Here is a 21,478-nt window from a genome sequence, read left to right on the forward strand (position 1 = left end):
TACAGATTATCGTATTAGTGATTTGCATTGCCATTATCGAATGCCTTGTGATTCAAATGCTTCATAGATTACACTTGTTTCGACGTTATGGACAGCTATTAATGTTCATATATGTTTATCATTTGGTATTGAGACACATTTATATTGTGCTAGCTTTGTTAATATAGGGAAATAAATTCACTAACCTTGCAATAAACTGGTGTGGTTATTCCTGACTGAAAGGTCAGGGTTCGCCGAAATGTATTCTGGATTAATTGTAAAGTGTTATGTCGTTCAAGGGGTTGCTTATGTTCGTTATTGATTATTGATTTTGATGAGATTGATCGATTAAGAGTACAGAGAGTTCCCACTAAGTCAAAAGATTCATCGGCCTAAAGAGCGTCCGAACACAGGTAAATTATCACTACGGACCGCTCTATCAATCTGGCAAGCAAAACACTATATTTCTGAATTATGACCATCCAACCTGCCACAGTCAAAACTAGGGGTATCTTCACAAGTCATGTCAGTGGTTCTTGCTGCTACTATAGCCTGACATGAAGCAACATCCAATACCCTACCATCCTGCATAGAGATATCAGCAATTCCCTCACTAGTCAACACATTCTCACTTCCCTTGTTCCAGGCAACAATAGTATGCTTTGGTGTGACACCTGCACAGGACACAAGACATTCTGCCACTGTCCATTCTCCAACATAATTGCTGAACCAGATTCAAATCACATGCAAGGGACTTCTGTACTTGTCAGCACCATAGTTAGTAGGTGAACGTTTGATCTTGAGAGCCTCATTTATTCATACCTAATATTGACACTGCTCTCCTTCTGCTGTTTCAGCTTTCCTTTGCTTTTCATCCATGTTTTTATACAAAACATCATTCATGTTGGGTCTGGTGCTTTGAGTCCCTCTCACACCTCCCTTAAAACTACAGGGACGCAATTTGGTCATGACCAAAAACCGTTCAACAATTCAAAATGGGCGCTGCCTATTATGCTGTGTGGAGTGGCTGGGTATGTCCACACATGTATTCTCAAGGTGTTCTCAAAAGGTAAGTTCCCCTTTGTGGTTAACTATATAGTTGCTTCAAAAGCCAGTGTGCATGCTCTACTTTTTCATTACTATGGGGATTGTACTGTGGTGCTTTGCAATGGGTAATACTACATATCCTGATAAATTCTTGTGTTTTGGCAGAAATTAATTAACTACAATTGCCACTGACAACTTGCTTGGAAAAGCCTTCTCTACAAACTGTTTGCTAAAATAATTCAATAATATCTTTGGAGATGTGGTATTCTAAGAATTCTAGGTCGATCTACTTGTGGAATATTTCACCATAACTACAGTATAGTGCATGACCGATAGTTACTGATTCATGTGTCCTATCAAATCTACACCCACCTTCTGGTAAGATCATAGGCATCAGAGGGCTTACGCACACCTTAACTGTTTTATTAGGACCTGTGAACATTTGGCACTCTTGCATATTTACATCAATATCCCTATCTATGGCGGGCCACAAATAGTCCATGCTGAATTTTTTCTTGGTGATAGTCATTGCCTTCAAATCATTTGGGCCCATTGGACAAGTATGCAAATGAAACATCCTTATCTTCCTCACACTATTCATTATCACAAACTTTGGGATCACAAGGCATTTGAAATAAAAAATCACTAGTGACATTCGTTTTTCCTGGAATGTACTCCATGGTGAACACATAACTCATGTAACTTGTAAGCTAATTTGACAATACATGGGGATACTTTTCACTGAGCCACCCTTATCCCATGCTTACTAGAGGTTTGTGATCAGTTCTAAGGCATAGTGCTGGGACACTCTCTTGAGTAGGCGTGCGCTTTAGAAATCATTCATTTTTTCATTCATTCATTCATTCATTTGGTGGCCCACCCCCACAAGAAGATCTTAAATTTACACTCCTCAAACATGTGACAGACGTTCCTGCTCTATCACAGAGAACTTGGCTTCAGAAACCTGTAGTTTGCATGATGCAAAGGCTGTGAACCATTCCCCCCGTAGTCAAATCTGGCTCAAGTCGGCAAAAAGACCTACCGGACTAGCATAAGCAGTCACCACAGTATTCAGAAATTTGTCAAATGATTTTAAGGCGGGACAATTTTGTAATTTTCTTTTTAGTTCCTACATAAATTTGCCACAGTGCTCTCCCCACACAAAATCTGCATTCTTTTTGAGAAAGCATTGCATTGATTCCACTTTTTCTGCATGTTTTTTATGAACCTCAGGTAGAACTTGCAGAGCGCAAGGAAGGACAGAAGTTCATAGATGTTTCTAGGTTGTGGTAACATCATTATGGCAGAGATGAAACTTAGTTTGGGGACACCTTTGTTAACACTAATGATGTCCTGAATACTCCACAGTGGCTTGCAAGAATTTTCTCTTCTCCTTTTTGAGGGATATGCCAATTTCTGGGTTCTTCTTAGGACCTCACTCAATGTTGTTAGGTGTTCATCTTGAGTAAAATAATAAATAAGTACATCATCGTGGAAGGCACAGACACCTTCAGTGCACTCAAAAAGTTTGTTCATGATTTTCTGAAACACAACAGAGGTAGCTGTTATGCCGAGGGGCATGGAACAAAATCCGAATGATTCATGTGATATGATAAATGGGGTGAGGGCTCGTGACTACTATTGCAAAACATGGTGGTACGCAGTGATAAAGTCAAAAATTGAAATAATTCTTGCATCACCAAGCGTGGCCACCATTTCATGGATGAGAGGCAGTGGTTGATTCTCCACAACCATCTGATGGTTCAGTTGGCATACATCAATGCACAGTCAAGATCATTTTCATTGATCTTCTCCCAAAAAGCCCACAAGACTGATTTTGTGTTCTCCATAAGCGCCAGGTGCACCAGGTATAATGTGACTATGGCACAGTCTTTCCTTAGTTGGTATGTTGAAGTATTTTTCCTTAGAAATAATTGTGATCCTCAGTCCATAAGAACCTCCACATTGGATTGATCGATTTGTACCACACATCTGGGTTGGCTTTTTTCACAACACTTGTTGAGGATAGCTACCAGCAAAACTGAGTTTTCCGTGTACTCCTCAGTGTTGAGAGCATTAATCTATTTTTTCTGAACAGCAAAGATCCTCTGATACCAGTTACTTGTCTTGCATACATTGGGAGAATGCGCTTTCTTACTGCATTTGCCACAGACTTTTCTCATAGCAGGACATTGCATTAATGATGCTATATTGTAATTATCAGACTTGGAATTGTTTTTAAAAAATTTGCTTTTTCTATGGGTGGCTTTGTTTCTGGTTCTTACAGGGTTAACACCAGTAGTCTGTTTTTCTGGTTTTGTCAACATTTATATTCCTTTCACTGAGCCTTCCACACTTTTGATTGTACTGATGACTTTGGCCAGGCTTGAAGTTATGTTACAAAGCAATCTTCTTGTGCCTCTGTACAGGTAGCTTGCATCATCAGCGTCTCTAGAAGCATATGTTGATGCCAACATGCACAGAGTTGCTGCGCAGGCCTCCAATACAAAATAACAAAATATTCTGCACTTTTTTTTGGTCTTTCACCTTTAGGTAGCTAAATACAAAATACCGCACAGCTTAAATGAGAAATAAATAAAAAAAGTTCTTAGTGGCAAATGCACTACATAATTAAACTTCTATTAGGTGATATACTATAGAGGTCTGGCAACCAGAGAGCCAGCAAATTAAATCTTGGTTGGTGCAGTGAAGAATAGTTACTTGTGTATTTTTAGTGCTACAAGGTCCCAGTCTGTGACAGAAAGCACTGTAGATTTGCAAGTATTTATGTTAAATTTGCATTACATGCAATGCAAACTAGACTGCTGCAAAAGGCGCAAACATGTTTAAGATAAAATTGTGCTTTTAAAATATAGAATTTAGTAATACCCAGATTGTATGTAATGCATATTTGTTTATATTGCTGTCTCTTAAAAGCAAGCACTCCACTGCTCTGCTGGTAACTCCCTTGCACTACCATTCAAAAAGAGTAAATCATTGTCATCACAAGACTTCAAGTGATTCCATCTATTAAAGCCAGTACCAGCTCTCAAGTACTCTTTACATTTGCAGGTTAACCAGTTGCACACATTTGCATTTCTTACAGGTAAGCAGGCACCCTGGCAAGAAAGCTTGTTTATTGTTCCGCAGTATGCCCGCCTTCTGTTTCACAGCACAGTGAATGATACTTCAGCTCAACCATTTTGTCGCGTAGGCTCTCATTATCCTAATGAGACTACTGGATTTTTGGGCGGCAAGATCGTTCACAGTGTGGGGGACTAAGTCTAACCAAATCCGGGTTGAGCTCCGGCTAACTAGCAGTGCCTCATCTCTCCCAAAGGGAAGAGACAATTGGGCAGCCGAGCGCATGACATCTTAGTGCTTCCCAGGGAAGTCGTGGTCACTCAGATCCCAACCAGTTCTCTCATACACAGTGTGGTCTCATATTTAAATGACAAAGGCAGTTTGAGTTTTAAAGATTGGTTTAATAAAACGACTGCATTTTAGATAACAAAGCGTGAGCCGCAATAACCAGAACCATACAACACAGTAGGATTGAAATAGTAACGAGGAGAGTGAAACATAAGAATAACGCTATCATAGTGCAGCTAGATTTACGTTCTCTCTTCTAAGTTCTATTTTGAGCACAGCATGTTAAGCTCTAAACCTGCCTTTCAGGTTCCCCCTGGAGGACATCGACCCTCATACCTGAGCAAAGGCCTGTGATTGGGATCAGCATCTGCAACAGGGCAGTCAGCGTCTAGTTGGGGGTTCCTGGTCGGAATCTCCCTCTTATGTGTACCAGGACTAGGAAGTGTTTTTATAACTAACACGCCGGTGTTCTAAGAAACGTCCCTACGTAAGAATGTGTACTTTCTACGAACCCTAAAGACTAAACTTCTACCACGTCTATCGGCAATGTACCAGACTGTATCCTTGACTGAAGCACAGAGCGAGCAAGAATGTATTGTTTGATAACTTCAGTGCTGAAGTAAGTTAAACAGTGTGATAGAAGAAAATAAAACAAGACCATGAAACTGGTTATTGTAAAATAAAAGTGCGAGGCTAAATAAAATGCATCTAGGGCAAAGTGCACAGAGGCCTAATACTTTAAGCAAACGTGCAGAAAGCTATATTAAAAATGGCTACACTACAATTTCAACTATCGGAATCAACCGATCAGAGATGGCTGTGTTTTAAAAAAAAATAGGGCAATGGTAATTTATAAATTAAATAAGTATGGGCACGTTGTGCCCCTCTGATCCTGCCCACTTCAACCACTGGAAGTGTGGCACAATTAAACAGGACGTTTGCCCCCACAGAGACATGCTGGAAGGGTCACATTACTCAGCACAGTAATGGGATCCTGTCCTCATTGCCAAGGAAATGTGATGATGACATTAGACACAAGGTAAGAACACAACACGTTTATTCTGTTTCCCCACCAATCACAACTCCTGCCTGTAAAATTCTAAAGGTTCCACTGTGTGTGAGAATGCATGCAAACAGAAACACCAGGAAGGCAGGGCAAAGGGAAGGAGAACGATACCAAGGGCACAGCACGTTCAGGGGCATATTTACACAGAAGTAGTGCAGTGTACGGCTGCGCCAAAATTGGCAGCGCTGCACTGCGTCTCTTCTGAAACACAGGGATGCACTGTATTCACACAAATAGGATGCACCACTGTGTTTACCCTAGTGTTGGTGCTAAATGTAGCTGCCAGCACCAATGCAGGCATCCTTTACACCATAGTGCAAGCGTGTATGCGTTGAAAGGAATGATTGTCTATGTGCAGGAAGGAGCGCCTTCAGAATGCAGCACACATAGAAAAAGGAAAAATCGTTGGGAAATAATGCATGGGTGGTGTTAGTATTGGGTGCTGGGTTTATGATTTCCCATAAATCTGGGGCAGTGTCAAAAGCAATCAGTGTTGTGGGGGAACGCCACAGCAACACCCATTGCATGCCCCTCTGCCGCAGAAAACTTTATCGGAGTGGCCCATATTTACAAGACAGCGTTAAGCCACTAAAAGTGGCTTACCGGTGCTTTGTAAATGTAGCACAGTGCACAGCGCAACCAGAGCATTGCTAAAAGTGATGCTCCTTGGCGCTAGGGTCATGTAAATATGCCCCTCCGTTTTATAAAACAACATAGGATACTACAGGAATGTGTAGGCCATTTAGGAGAAGAATACTGGACAAAACCTGGAACGATACAAATACTACTTTATAGGCAAGAGAGGTAGATAGAATATGCTACCCAAGCATTTGATTTTTTGGGAAATTTTTTATAATGTGTTTTATGTAAAGCATATTTTAATAACATACATTATGTATCTGATATGGCTTTGCAGAGCAATTCATGGTCAGTATATTTTTTCGCTCGAGTCCATCACAAAAAAAGAGTCTGTGCCATTTGTGAGACGTAGCAAGTAGTTGGCAGCATGAAAATATTGAGGTGTCCTTGTTGGTAATCAGATTTGTTATGTGTTTGTTAGCAGCGACTAGCAGTCGAGAAAATATGTTTACTTGCTACCCTGGTTATGTGGAATTGTACAATACCTGCCACTTTAGTAACTGAGTGAATAATCTTGAGTTATCGGGTGGATATATGGAACCTTAAAACCAATTTGCTAGGATATTTTGACTGTTTTCAGTGGATGTTCTGAATTCTGTTTAGGAAATTTTGTGTATTTAAGCACTTTGGCATTGTTACTATTACTTCTTATGTTTGGGGGAGCCCCGTCTATTCTTTCTATCCCTCCATAAAACATTCTTTCGCAGTTCTCAAGTCTACCACTCACCACCCTCAAAAAGAACATTCCTGCATATGGTTTCCTGGGTAATTGAGTCATGATTATGGCTCTTTTTCACTGAAAAAGAGGTAAAGATGCATTTTATCAGAATGTGCGGTATGCTGGCCCATTCCGGCCAGGCTGTGGACAGATAGTTTAGTTTAGTTTAGTAGATTTATAAAGCGCATAGCTACCCAGGGGCATCCCAGCGCTAACAACAGCAGGAGCTACGTAAGGGAAGAAGAGGAGTGAGTTAGTCGCAGAAAAGGATGGTTTTAAGATTTTTTCTGAAGAGACGTTCTGAGGATTCATGGCGAAGCTCTGAGGGAAGAACATTCCAGAGACGGGCAGCCTTACTGGAGAAGGAGTTAATTCCCCAGGCTCTCTTAGGCCAGAAAATATAAACATTCCGAAAAGAAGATGACCGCAGGCTCCTAGATGGAGTATAGAGGAAAATCAGTTTTCTGAAAAAGATTGGACCCCTACCGTGTAGGGCCCTGTGAATGGGACTTTGTCACTTTTTGGATAGATTTACCTTGATTGATCAGACCTTTAATATGCAGAAGTTTGCCTGTTGTGTCAGTGACACAGGGTCTGATTTGGAGTTGGGCAGACGGGTACTCCCATGGGGAATCTGAAATTCAGCAACTTCTTCTGACTAAATTTACGATGTACTTTTCTGATCTATTGCACACCATCTTTCATGCTTCAAACAGAACTGGTATAATTTATGTTTCTAAGACTACTGGATCTGGCTTGTTGACTGGATTTAAAACATTTTTGGATTCATTCCTTCCTTCTTCAATTCAATGCTGTCACGTTTGGTGGTACATCAACAATATTTCTCGTTCTTGGCTGTGCAATTCTTATTTTTCCTCTTAGTGAAGAAATAAAAATGACATGGAAGCATGGGAAACGTGAATGCGACTGCATCTTTTTTGACTGAACATCAATGCTGTGATGCTATGGCATTCTACTTTAGAGTAGATTTGTAAACCAAGCTAAGTGAAAACTGGGCTCTGTTTTTTTTACAGATTTCATCTTCCGTGAGTGCGATGTGTTTAGGTGCCTGTCCTGTTATAACATAGTAATCTTGGGTATTCTGTGGGAGAAGTTTGTCGGTATAGCTGAATTAATTCAGTTAATTCAAGTGCATCATACATTCTGCTGCGCAATGCAGCTGCCCATTCTCAGTGCCGCCATCTGTAATTCTACAATTATGCCATCACCCAGATGCTGCATCAGCAACCATGTTGTCATTTGGGCATAAAATTGGTGTCACTCTGGTAAATGCTCCAACAAGTGCAGTTACACCTTCAACTCTGCCTTCGACTCCATGTTCTCCTGCAGTTTCAACATCTGAATTCTGTGATTCGGTCATAGCTTCATCACAATCAACAGTTGGTGAGAACCACTATCCATCCCTTGAATCACAAATCTTTGATCCCTTTTGCTGCAAAGTGAACTTGGGAACATTGTCATCCACACCTGTAAATATTCCTCCTCGATGCTGAAGGTTTAAAAGTTCTCATCCGTCATGAACTCGGTATTATAAAGAGCAAGGCAACCAGAAGCTGCTACTGTTTGTCTGTATAGTTGCCTGAAGCCAGATGTTTGCTTTTTCGTTTTTGGGTGGATTTTTTGTTTTTGTACCAAGCTACATGAACGGATGAGGCACAAAGCATTATTGCATAAGCTTTTTCTTTTAGCAGTGTGCATAAGTTATCTGCATGTAAATGTACTCATAATTGCTTCACTGTCAATCCATGCATGATGCGATCTTTCCTTTTTTCTGTTTTAAAATCCCCATTTTTGTGATGGAGTACCTGCCTGCCAAACTCTAAATCGAGCCCATAGTCTGAATATGGTAGTGTTGAAAGCATCTAGGGTGCCCTGGGATGCGCGTGAACGTATTTATTCTGGAGCACCCTAGATTGAGAGCCTGCTTACGAGGTTGGTGATCTCAGGACCGCCAGACTCGCGGTCGGACCGGCACGGCTGTGGCGGTCCGACCGCCACATTACAACCCTGGCTGCCGGACAGCCAGGGGACCACAGTGTCCACCAGGATCTCTGATCCTGACGGACTGACGGCTTTCTTGGCTTTGATCAGCCAGGGCGGCACTGAAGTCAGCGCCGTCCTGCTGATTACAATCTTGTTCTCCACCCATCTTTACATTGCGGGTCAACCGCCATGAAAATGCTGGCGGAGAACAAGTGCAGGGGGCCACAGAGGGCCCCTGCACTGCCCACAACATTATCATGGGCAGTGCAGGTTCCCCCTCCCCAGCACATCAGAATGTGCACTGTCTGCTGTGCAGACAGTGCCCTCTCTGAGGGTGCTAGGGAGGCCCCTTGTGCAGCAGCATTGGACGCGGCTCCATGTGGAGCTTGGTCCTATGCCGCTGCACGTTTTCCACTGGGCTAATGGAGCAGATGGGGAGACCATCAGCACCGCTGTGGTCTCCTCGTCAGGAGTTTGGCAGATGGATGTTCCATCCACCAAAATTGTAAGTACCCCCTTACTCATTCTGAGTCGACAGAGCTTGGTATAGGCATCTAGGAGTCACCCCCCCAAACAATCAGCCCTCACTGCTGACATAATGACATTTGCATACATGACCACTGTAAAGCCTGCAGTTTCTTCATAGTATACTTCCAAATGTGTAAAGTCTAAATTGAGCAGTGTTACATATCATTTATTTATTTACAAAATAGACACAATACAACAGATGCTGCAACAACTTATTTGGCATACAAACTCTACTGAAGGTGAATAAACCATTAAAACGTAATAAATCATAATTTACAAACAACCTTAGAAATTCGGTCAACAGGAAGCAAACTTCATGCACAGTGCCAAAAGGATTTACTTTGGTAATTGCTCCCTCTAAAAGGTTCAATCTTTGTTAAAAAAATAGTTTACTCGTTCTTCTGGGTGCGAAGAGTAAGCCAAGTGTAATCAGGAAACGTGCCTCATGTACCAAGTAATCCAACAAATTATGCACTAGTGCCCTGCAAGGATTGCTGTAGAAGAGGCTGCTTTTCACTGTAAACGGTTTAGAGATGATGTGCTTCTGTGGTATCTGGAAATCAACCTACCATGTAAATTGTCATTCTGGTGCCTTTCCTCTAGCTAGGATTATCCCAGGTCTGTCATATAAAACCAGTATCTTCTGGTGTTGATCCTCCAGCCAGGTTTTACTCTGTTTTTGATTGAAGTAATCCCTCCCTTATTGTATGCAATTGTCAAAGGAGAAAAAGGGGTGCAAAATACTTTACTCCCTGGCCTTTCTCCTGTGATGGTGAATTTCAGTTTCTTTCTTGCATGGCTGAGTCTCTTTGAACTAGTATCAAAGTTGTGTTGTACTTGGTTGTAAGCTGTGGCTTGATCGATCAACCAGCCACATGAGACACACTGTGGACCTGAAAGAGCATTAGTCCGGTCCATTGAAATATAATGATACCTCACCATGGCATCCCAAAACTTCAATGGCTTCCAACAGCTCCATACAATGTGAAAGAATGCAATGTCTTACCCTGCATGTGATAACCATCTGGGATATTTCTAAGGACCTTCTTTCAAAAAATAACCAAGGGTACAGAAATTAGTATAAGTGTAGAAATAATGCTAATGTGCATGCTCAGAAACCCAGAATTAATATACAACTGTTCATCCGCCCAGGAGACAGCTGCATCTAGTGGCATAAACATTAAAAAGAAATAATGTAAGTTACGTGGGCATGTTTTGGTGTGGTTTGCATATCATGCAGTCCCTTCACTGTGGTGCCGCTACATACCAGAAACCTAATGGTCCGCGTATAATACAAGTAAGGGTTGAGTGTAAACAATGGGTAGGTATTAAACAGCTGACTCCATTGTCAGACAGGCCCTCCCATGGCTGTATTGTCCTGAACAGAAGAGACGGAGCACAAGCTGACCGGCTGCAGAGAATAGAACATACTCCCTGACTACAAACCAGCATGTTTGACATGCCACGTGAACAGATTGTGTAGCTGCACCCATGCTTGCCAAAAGCTGTAGTAGATTTTCTAGCAGAGATCAAATACACAACCTGTTAGAGGGACGATAATCCCAGCACAGCCCAAGGAGGATTGCGCCAGGAATGCTTCAACATGATAAAAACGGATCTGCAAAGGGAACTTAATTTTGAAAAGGCAAACAGTATCATTAAAGGAGACCTTGAGTTTAAGATGATAAACAAAGCTATCTTTAAAAAGGGGTTTAAATTCCATATGATAAAAAGTGTCAGTAAATGGAAATACCAATTTAAAATTCTAAACATCATCATTAAAGGATAATTTGGCTTAAATGATAAAACATACTTCTAAAAGTGATTGTAATTTGAGAAGCTACATTGTAACAGTGAATAGGAATTCCAAATTAACATGATTAGTATCTTTCAAGGGGAGCTTCATTTTGAAATGATAACAAATATCATTACAGGAGGACCACAGCTTGACATGATAAATAAGCGTGAATAAAGGGAACTTCAACGTCAACGTTATTAAAGGGTGGTGTCAATTGGAAATGACAAATAATATAATTAGAAGAAAATTAAAATATTAAAAAGTCACGAACAATCTCAATGCAGAATAATAAATAGTGTGAAAAAAGGAACTTTCAGATTGAAAAACAAATGTGTTAACCATGGCAAATACATTCAATTGTATAATTCTTTTGTGTTTTTAAATATAATTTTTATGATCAAATAAACGCAATGCAGTCCTATCACAGTGGTTTCTCCTAGATTCAAGGCACAAGCAGGGGCTAAGAGTGTGAACATGCTCACAGGAATGGCACCCGTTGTCTTGATCGACCAAGCAAAATTACAGAATGCAATTGTAATTGATTAACAGTATCACTCAAACATTCCTCATAGCAGAAGCAAATGTCTCACAACCTTGTTTTACAATCAGATATTTTTCTTGCTCACTGGGACTTCCTGTTACTGCCGTGTGTGGGTAACGCTCCATAGATGGTTCATGGATTGAATGACGTGGACAGGAAATGAAATGTGGGACATCGTTCACTGTGATGGCCTCATAATAATCCATGCTTCACAGTGATCTATGCTTTACACAGCTTCGCATAGCGCCTTATGGTGGGATCATATAGGAGTCTGCACTAAAGTAAAATCTGCAAATATTGACTCCCCAATGAGGATAATCCGAGCACACGATAGTCGGAGATTAATTTGCATATATTGACTGTAACTATGACACACGAATGTGGTGATGCACATCACCTACGAGGTGTGGTTGGCGGGGAACATCCTTTTTTACGACTTTTTTTTCCCAAAGTCGTTGTTAACGAAAGCGCAACAACCTTTTTTTTTAACCACGACTCCAGTTTTTTGTGCCTTAACTACGTATGTTCTGAACAACGAACATGCGTGGTTAAGGTAAAAAGAAGTGAGTTGGCGAAGGTAAGTGGTGGGTTTAGGTTTTGGGGAGGGGGAGGGGGTGGGGGGGTCAGGGGGTTTTAGGTTTTGGGGTGGGGTTGGGGGGGTGGGGCGTTTTTGGTTTTGGGGAGTGGGTGGGGGGTCAGGGGGTTTTAGGTTTTAGGGTGGGGTTGGGGGGTGGGGCGTTTTTGGTTTTGGGGAGTGGGTGGGGGGTCAGGGGGTTTTAGGGTGGGGTTGGGGGGTGGGGCATTTTTGGTTTTGGGCAGTGGGTGGGGGATCAGGGGGTTTTAGGTTTTGGGGTGGGGTTGGGGGGGTGGGGCGTTTTTGGTTTTGGGGAGTGGGTGGGGGTCAGGGGTTTTTAGGTTTTGGGGTGGGGTTGGGGGGGTGGGGCGTTTTGGTTTTGGGGAGTGGGTGGGGGGTCAGAGGGTTTTAGGTTTTGGGGTGGGGTTGGGGGGGTGGGGTGACGGATGTAGGGTGAATGGTGCCTATTGCTAATGATTTTATCAGGAATGCCTTTACAACGAAATATCGTTGTTAAGGCATTCGTGGTAAAATCATTAGTAGTAGCAACGAGGTCGGTGTTCCGACCTCGTTGTTAAGGCAGTAGTTGTTTTTGAAGTCGTTGTTTCGTCGTACAGTCGTGGTTGGCACTGTATATGTTTGCATAATGACTAGCTTTTACATTAATTCTGAAGGTATATGTTATGTAACGTGGGTAGATATTATGAGGTTGTTGCAAAAAGTGATGAATAAATGTAATGACTTCTGTTAGTAGAATGTCCAGATGATAGTTGATTAGAGCGTTGTTGGGTCAGTTTGGGATTTTTTGGGAATGTGTTAGGGCAGTCATGCTAAAGACCTTCAGGTTACATGCTCAAATGTAATGGCAAGAGGCTAGGTCAGAGAGCCACATGGTCGTGTGTAGGTTCACACAAATGGAAAAGTGGTGCCATGAAGCGACTAGTCAAATACGTATGTGGGAAGTAATAAGGTGTAGGCAACGTAAATAAGAAAACTAACAGATAGTAAGGGGTAATTTACTTTTCCATGAAGCATAGCTACCTTTTCAAAATATTCAGTTTGCGTATACTGTAATGTTCTTGCATGGGCATTGGTTCTTCAGGTTTCGTGTACAAATCTCCCAATACTGATATTTGAAACCCATCCAACATCTGTTTTGCCCTGCTTGGCTTTTTGGACTTCGTGGTTTTTCAAAGCTTGTAGAACATAGTGGCAGTGCTTAGGTCTGTGTTCTTATGGTAAGATTTGGTATTTGTGGGCAATAACACCAACTGAACAAAAAGCTAATACTGACTTCTTACAGACTAATATAGCCTTTGGACTAGACGTCTCCTCAGACAGAATGCAGTCCTGATTTCAATGTCCACGTGCACATGCTAGAGGAATGAAAAGAGACCTTCTGAAGACCAGCTCTTATAAATGTTATAGTGTATGACTAATGTGTGAGACTGACAGCACTTACAATACATTTAAAATGATGGTTTTGAAAGTATACCTTATTGCAAAGTAAATGCCTCCTTGCTATCCACACCCAACTGCTCCCCACATAAATTTGACCTATCTACGGCATGGCCATACCGATTATTATGAAACTAAAGTACAAATTAAGCACATTTGCAGCACGAACAGAAGTAAAAGGCCCTCATTCTTTGATATTACATCAGTCTAGTGGTTCCCTACCTTTTGACTTCTGAGGTCCCCTACTTTATCATTACTGGAACCTGGGGACCCCCACTGAATCATTATTGGAATCCGGGGACCCACCACTCAATCCTTACTGAAAGCAGTCACGGACCCCCTGAGGAGGCTTTGCGGACCCCCAGGGGTCCCCAGGCCACAGGTTGGGAACCACTGCTGTAGTCGATAAAGGTCAGAATAGGAACAGCCCAGTGAAGACAATGTGGTGTGACCAAGCCAAGTGAAAAAAATGATGGTGTGACTAGAAGAATGAAAGAAGGGCTCATGTGGATACACACACCAAGCAAGCAGGGTCGGCTCCTTCGTAATGTTGAATGAGCGCCGCCCCACTGCCTGAGCCAGCAGCTGTAAAATAAAATTATATTTTACTATTGTTTTATTTTTCAGCTGCTGGCTCAGCCAGCACGTGTGGGGGGCTGGGCTGGGCTATGGGATTGGGGAGAGGGAATTGAGTGCACCTAAGTGTGCATGTTAGTTTGGCCAGCCGTCTTAGGTGTTGCACATCCGGGTTGGAGAAACTGCACAGACTCCCATTCACTGACTGAGCGGCAGACAAAGCCACTAAGAATAAACCTGACACTTCTCTCATGCTAGGCATAGCATGAGAGCAGCACCAGGATTGCGTGGAGAGCCTGTACTGGTGTCCCAGGGACTGCTGGAACAACAACACCATCGAGGGAAGAGGAGCAAGGTGGCGGTGGCAGCAGCAAAGGTACGTTTAAAAAAATATGTATATTCCTCCCCCCATTACCCCTTTTCTCCCTGCCCACCCCTCGAGATTTGCATCAGCCACCGCTGACAGCAAGAACCCGCTTTGACTGTTTGTTGATTGTCCTGATCCAGTGCTGTGTTGCACCGGCAATCACATAAACCAAATTTAGAGTTGGATGATAACAGGAAATCCTCAGATTTCTGGAAGTAAAGGTAAATACGAAGGACAAGAATCCACCAGCAGAATGTTCTCCATGATAGGCATAGTATGATAGAGGAAATGTTACTAATGAATCTGCCTTCAGTTTTAGCACTGGCTCCAGACGTCACAGGATTTCCTGTTACCAACCAATTCTAAATCAAGCCCTTAGTCTGTAACCGAGCTTTTATCCTACCCATGATCAGACAGCCACCCTTTCCTCAATTATTGTTTTCATTATAAGGAACCATTCGTCCCGGGTGGTATGATACTTTTGAAATTTGCCTGCTGGTAGTTGCTGGAAATGTTGCCAGCTGCCTCTATTGTACTCGCATAATCTGACCCTCCTCTTGTAGTCTGTGTACAGGTTTCCACCATCAACTGATTTCCTACTTTGTCCACATATTAGTGTCAACCCCTAGTTAGTTGTGTCCTGTCTTGCATACGTAAAATGTCAAGATTTAACCTAATTCAAGAGGTGGAGTAAGCGTGGATAATGGCTAGCAATCAGTAATATCTGAAATTTGTTCAACTACTGTACACAATACTTGCATTGTGCCAAAGACAGGGTGTCTCTTTGTAATTGGTAGGTTGTCACCTCTATAAACAAACCAATTAATGTGTCCTACACACAGGTCTTCAAGTCTGTTGCAGCTAGAATGACTAGGACAGTTTCTGTTGTTTTACAAATCATTCAATTAATCCCTGACTGTACCTCTAAGAATATCATCAACATGTGTCTTTCTTCGTGCAAACAGAACATCCACTTAGATTGAGACCTCTACAAACATCTACTTTAGAACTATGGGGTTCATTTAGAGTTTGGCAGAGAGGGTACTCTCTCAAAAAAACTGAAGGTCTGTCCACCTGATTTACAGATAGGCGAACCTTAAGTATGTCAGCGAACAAGACTACTCTGTCTCTGTTGCTGACATACCCGATTTAGAATGGGCAATTTACAATGGGTGGTCGAATGGCAAGTGTTCACTGCCTCTTAAAGTCTAGTGAAACCTAGCGGCAAGGGGCAGTGAAAACCACAAAATGACCTCCACACCGTGGGGGATAATTCCCATGGTGTTGGATTCATTAGGTTTTGAACATACAAATACATATTTAAAGTTTGAAGATGGCCTGGTCATTTTGACGGTATAGTCTCTTAAACCTTTAATACATTGACAGGAACTGCTGTGATGAAGAGATGAGTACTGGACCAGTGGAAATCTCTAAATTTTGTTGCCAGAGTACCCTTGATATAGTCAGTATAAAATACTCTGCCTTAGTGGCGGATTTGCCTCTGTCCACCAAAGTCTAATTCAGGCCTAAGGGCTTGATTATGAGTTTGGCGGTTGGTTTTGCCGACCACCAGACGCGGGGTGAGGAGACCACCATCAAGATGGTGTTCTCCCCACCGTCCCTATTATGACTTTCCCACTGGGCTGACAGGCGGGAACCAAGGTTCCCGTCCGTCATCCCAGTGGGAAAGGTGCAGCTGCATTGCCACAGGCTCATAATAGAGTCGGTGGCAATGCTGTCACACGCAGGGGGCACCAGTACCCTTGAAATTGGCATTTCGAGGGTCCTGGGCAGGGTGGCCCCCTGCACTTGTTCTCTGCCAACCTTTTCAAGGTGGTTGTACTTCCATGAAAAGGCTCACAGAGAACAAGCTTGTAATCAGCAGGGCGGCGCTGACTTTAGCGCCATTCTAGCTGATTGCAACCTGCACTGTCGTCAGCCCGTCAACCTGCCAACCTCGTAATGTGGTGGTCGGACTGCCACTACCGCAGCAGTCCGATGACCACTTCCAGTCTGGAGGTCTGTTGACCGTCAGAGTCGTACTAAGGCCCTGAGTTTTCCAACATGCTTTCTTTTGCTTGGGTTTGGGGTGTCATGCTTCATTGTAGTCTTTTGGGCCTATTGACAAAGGCAAACTTACACATAGGTAAATATACCAATTTAGGTTTACTCTTAACACTTAGAGTAACTTTACTGCTTTTGGCTAAGCACAATTTACGAATGTAAAGTTACTCACAAATGTGGACTTATATGTCTCCGACCCTGAAATAGGTGGTGGAGTAAAATGTACTTGTGTAAAGTTACCACAAAAAGGAGCAGTGGTAGGTCCAGCACCACACATGGCCAACCACTGATACTGCAACACTCTAGAAAATATTCTGCAGAGGCAGTGACTTAAAATATAACTACATAGAAAACAATGAAAGATTAAATTAAATTATGGAAAATAGTTAAAAATATAAATAAATGTAATTTAATGTTAAATGAATCTAAAAATAAAACATATTTTAATTTCATTTTAACATATTTTAATAACATTTTTTAATTAAAAACATTGCAACATTATGTCTTATTACAACATAATTAAATTATTTTTATTAATTTTATACACCACTTTTAATAATTATTACTGCATAATAAAAAATATATTTTGTTCACTTTAGGTGGGAAATATTATTTATGATTTAAACTTCTGAACAATAATATCAATTTAATGCAATAAAAATAAATACATTTTCAATTTAAATAAAATTTTTAATGCTGTAAGTTTTTGTATTTGTGCTGCATTTAAAATAAGGATACACAATTAATTTTCATAACATTTTAACATAAAATATATTTATTATTCACGTTTATTAATCTAGGATTCATTTCAGATGTTTAAATTATTTTTTACAAATTAAAGTTGTTTATTTTTAAATGTAGAAAGTTATCAAAATATTGTATCATAACACTGTAATTATTTTTAATTATATTGATGAAATTAATGTTGCATTCATTTTGTATTTCTAAAAAAGTAATTAAAATATGTAAAATAGTATAAATAATGTTTTATTGTTAGATAATTTATTAAATATTAACTTAATTTATAATTATATTTTTAACTATTTTAAATATTCATTTTAATTTAACATTGTTCCTACAGAGTCTTATTTAAAGTCTGTAGCTCTATTACTGTTTATGGGAGGGGGGTTGCAGTGCCACTGGTTGGCCATGTGTGGGGCTGGACTTTCTCCATCTCTGAGCTGGAATACATGTATGACTAAATTAAGGTCCTTTTGGGCTGTCATAACTTTAAAAATGCAATTTGTGAATAGGAATGGGCTTACTCTTTTGTGGGTGGGTGCGTGCCCCTCCCAAAGCCCCCTTCCACCTCTCCTTTAACCACTGATTACTCCTCCCTTAACCCCTTCTTTTTAGTAGTAAGCATTCCCCATCCTCCAGCCACTCATCCATTGTCCTACTCCATTTACTATTAAAACGTATACTTATGTGTGCAGAGACTGCACAAAGAAAGAGGTAAGAAAGGCGGAGGTGGAACCTGTGCACGTAGATTTGTGAATAGCACTTTGAAGCACCTTAGAAGCAGTGCTTAATTTGTGCTTGTTGTTTCCGGTGCTGAGCACCGGAACTTATTTCTGAGGGCCGGTGCTTAGTTTTCTGTCTCAAGCATTTACTGCGAGGAAAAGACACGTGGGAAAGACGGAGGAAGAGAAAAACGAAAAAGCGTCAGAAAGGGGAAAAGCAGGAAGCTACAAGAGTGAGCTGAAGGGGCAGGGAGTGGCTATAAATGTACTGAAGAGGCCCGAGGTGGCTTCAGGATTACGCTGCCTCAGTATTATGTGCTCGCACTTTTAATTGCAGCAGCCGCCTCCTTAAGAGGAGAGCTTTGAGCACGGGCACCTTTTTATTTACAAATTAAGCACTGGTTAGAAGTACTGTTCTAGTACTAGTAAATGTGCTGCAAAATATGCAGTTTGTGAGTAGGTCCCTTTGTTTTCTGCAGCTGTGCTTATCCAGCCCTGTAATGCTATATTCCCTACATATTTTCCAGTGGATGAATGCTGTGACTATGTGGTGATATTGATGCACAATTGCAGTTATCCTGATCTGAGTGGCATAAACTAATGATTGATTTATGTTGGATTAAGATTTCGCTACTTTTGAGTTGAGGTTTTCCTAATACACATCCAAATACCTGTAAAAAGCTGCAGAATCAAACACTTGCATTACTAATTGTGATGTTACTAGGATATTAAATTTTTTTGGATGTGCAGATTTCAGATTAAAACTTAATCTAAAACTTTTAGCCATTATGGCCTTTTATGAATGAAAGATAAAAATACAAAATATGCATACAGTATATGCAGGGAAAATGTATATCAAAGTGAGGATTAAGCAAGCGTGCTTGAAAACGTGAACTGACAACAAAAACAAATGAACGATAAGATGTGGTCAATAAAGAATTATTTCCAGCTATAGCTTTGAGAACTCTCAAGTATTGACATGGGCAATGGAAAGTTAAACGTGATTCATGAGAGAAGAACAGTGGAAAATAGGATTTTCTTGGAATGGAATTTAAAGCAGATTGGGTCAAAAAGTAGAGGGTAGTAACAAATAAGTATATCTGCATTGGCACAGTCCTTGAATCAAGTCCTGGAATCTACCAAAGGAGTGAGGGTGCTATTCTCTGACAGAGACAGCAATATAGAAGTATCAGTCATTTTCAGCTTGAATGAGTATGTATGTCAGACCCTGGCATCTGCTTACAAAGAAAGTTGCTATGCCAACAACATACTGTGTTAAAATCTGTTCATTGGTCGCGTTCCACTAAATTAACCTTTCAATCAAACCTTGCAGCGTATTTATGAGAGTGTTGTGTCACATTTGCACCACACAACGCAGTGATGCAAACTGCTAAGTCAGATTTGTGAAGTCACGCAAAGCCACTTTGCGTGGCTCTGAGTGGCTTCTAAAATCTGGAATAACTCAACGCAGCTGAAATAGATGTGTTGCATTACTCTGCCCTGGGATGGCATTCCATGGGTGTTGCATGGGTGTTCCCAGGTAACTCCCATGGATTTTGACGCATCCCCAGATTAACAAGAGTTTGTGAACCTGGGGATACGCCAAAAATCTTACACCTTCCCAGGGTTGGCGTAACAAGGAGAGATTTCTATATTTCTCCTCATTTCTTCAGAATGCAGCACACATAGAAAGAGGAATGTGCCTCCCAGGATTGTTTTTGTGCGGGAAGGCGCACCTTCCTGCACAAGAACAATCCTGCATGCAACACAGGCACCCTTGCACCATGGTGCAAAGGTGCTTGTGTTTGCGCTAGGTAGCCAAAAGGGTGCATGGGGAAGGACAGGAATGTGCTGTATTGTGATAAATATTGCGCATTCCTGCCCCTTCCCTGTCACGCAGCGCAGCAAGGTGACTTGCTGTACTACACTGAGTTACTTGGACATAAATATGACCCTGTGGCTTGTGACCACATATAGCCTCAAATTTTCTTTAAGTCATGGGCTTTATTCCATGGCGCATCATGGGACTCTTTGTTCGTGTTTTTGGCCACATTTGTAAATCATTGAGGAGGTTCCAGGTTTCCTTATTCCTAATTGGAGGTACTAGTGATTTTAGCCTTTGCGAGCAGCTATTTTTCCATACACTGTTTTCTTTTTCACTTTAGGAGTTCTTTGCCTCAACATACTTTGGACAGAAACTTTTTCCTAGATTGGTTTTCTCGCTGATGTGCAAGAAGACACCTCTGCTTTTGTTGGTCTTCTGTTTTGAAGGATCAGCAGAGAAGTGACCAACTGCTCTGAAACAGGGGCATTGGGGGATACTTTATTCTTTTAGTATATCATGTTGCAGGAGGCCCCATGAGAGTGCAAGGTGTATCCACATAGTCTTTCATTGTCAAAGTTGAGTTTGTGAGCCTTGTCTCTGTGAAATCTATCAATCTCTCCTGTGGCTATGAGACCTTTTAATGTAGATTCAGTAGGTTGGGAGCTGAATTAAGAGTGCTATTCCTTCTAACTATTGATGTAGTTCACTCTTAAGTACTGCTACTTTATGGGACGGTCGAAATTGTTAGTACTACTGCTGCATTCATCCAGGTCCTTGGGATTGCATGTGTCCTTGACATCTGTAGATAGGTTATTCCATCTTCATGTGTGTTGCTCTTTTACAAGAATAGCTAATTTCCCATGGAGAATACAACAACAGACATGGGGGTATTATTTAGTTATCTCTGCTTGGGTTTACCTTCTTGCTTTTCACCTCTTACGCCAGTCATCATCAAAATCTATTGAGAATAACATATGACCCAGACATGTGGAGGTGTTAAAGCACTTCTTGAATTAACTCAGGGATGATATATTTGTCTGCATTTCCTAAGAAGACCATCTGGGGCTTGTAGAATTTCCTTCCATGCCTCTAGCACACTGTCACTCAGCTGCTCCTCTGTAATTAGGGATGAGTTTGAAGCTGTGAGGGGGCGGTAAACCTCCCTGTTCCCTTATCCCCTGCCTATAGTGCTTGTCTCTGCTTAAGACCTTGTGATCATCCTAGGAATGTGTCACTGTTTGGGTGATTGCCATTATAAGACGTGGCTCATGGGCAAAGTTTATGTTGAGATACCTTCAAACGTATTAGCTCTTTTTTTCTGGTTGTATCTTTATGACTGTACTATCTTCTGCACTACCATTTGCAGTGATCTGAAAGATCATTTTTCTAGCTCTTGTACAGCTATGGAACTACCTCCCCTAGGCTTCCATAAGCATGATATATTACAGCCTGCTATCAT

At 41.4% G+C, this 21,478-nt stretch overlaps 1 protein-coding gene across 1 annotated transcript in view; it reads left to right on the forward strand.

The window, feature by feature from the left end:
• Positions 1 to 21,478, forward strand: part of EVA1C (eva-1 homolog C) — a 350,955-nt gene that overhangs the window by 74,646 nt on the left and 254,831 nt on the right. The window lies entirely within an intron of this gene.

The sequence above is a fragment of the Pleurodeles waltl genome, chromosome 8, assembly GCF_031143425.1.
Source record: "Pleurodeles waltl isolate 20211129_DDA chromosome 8, aPleWal1.hap1.20221129, whole genome shotgun sequence".
Classification (NCBI taxonomy): Eukaryota; Metazoa; Chordata; class Amphibia; order Caudata; family Salamandridae; genus Pleurodeles; species Pleurodeles waltl.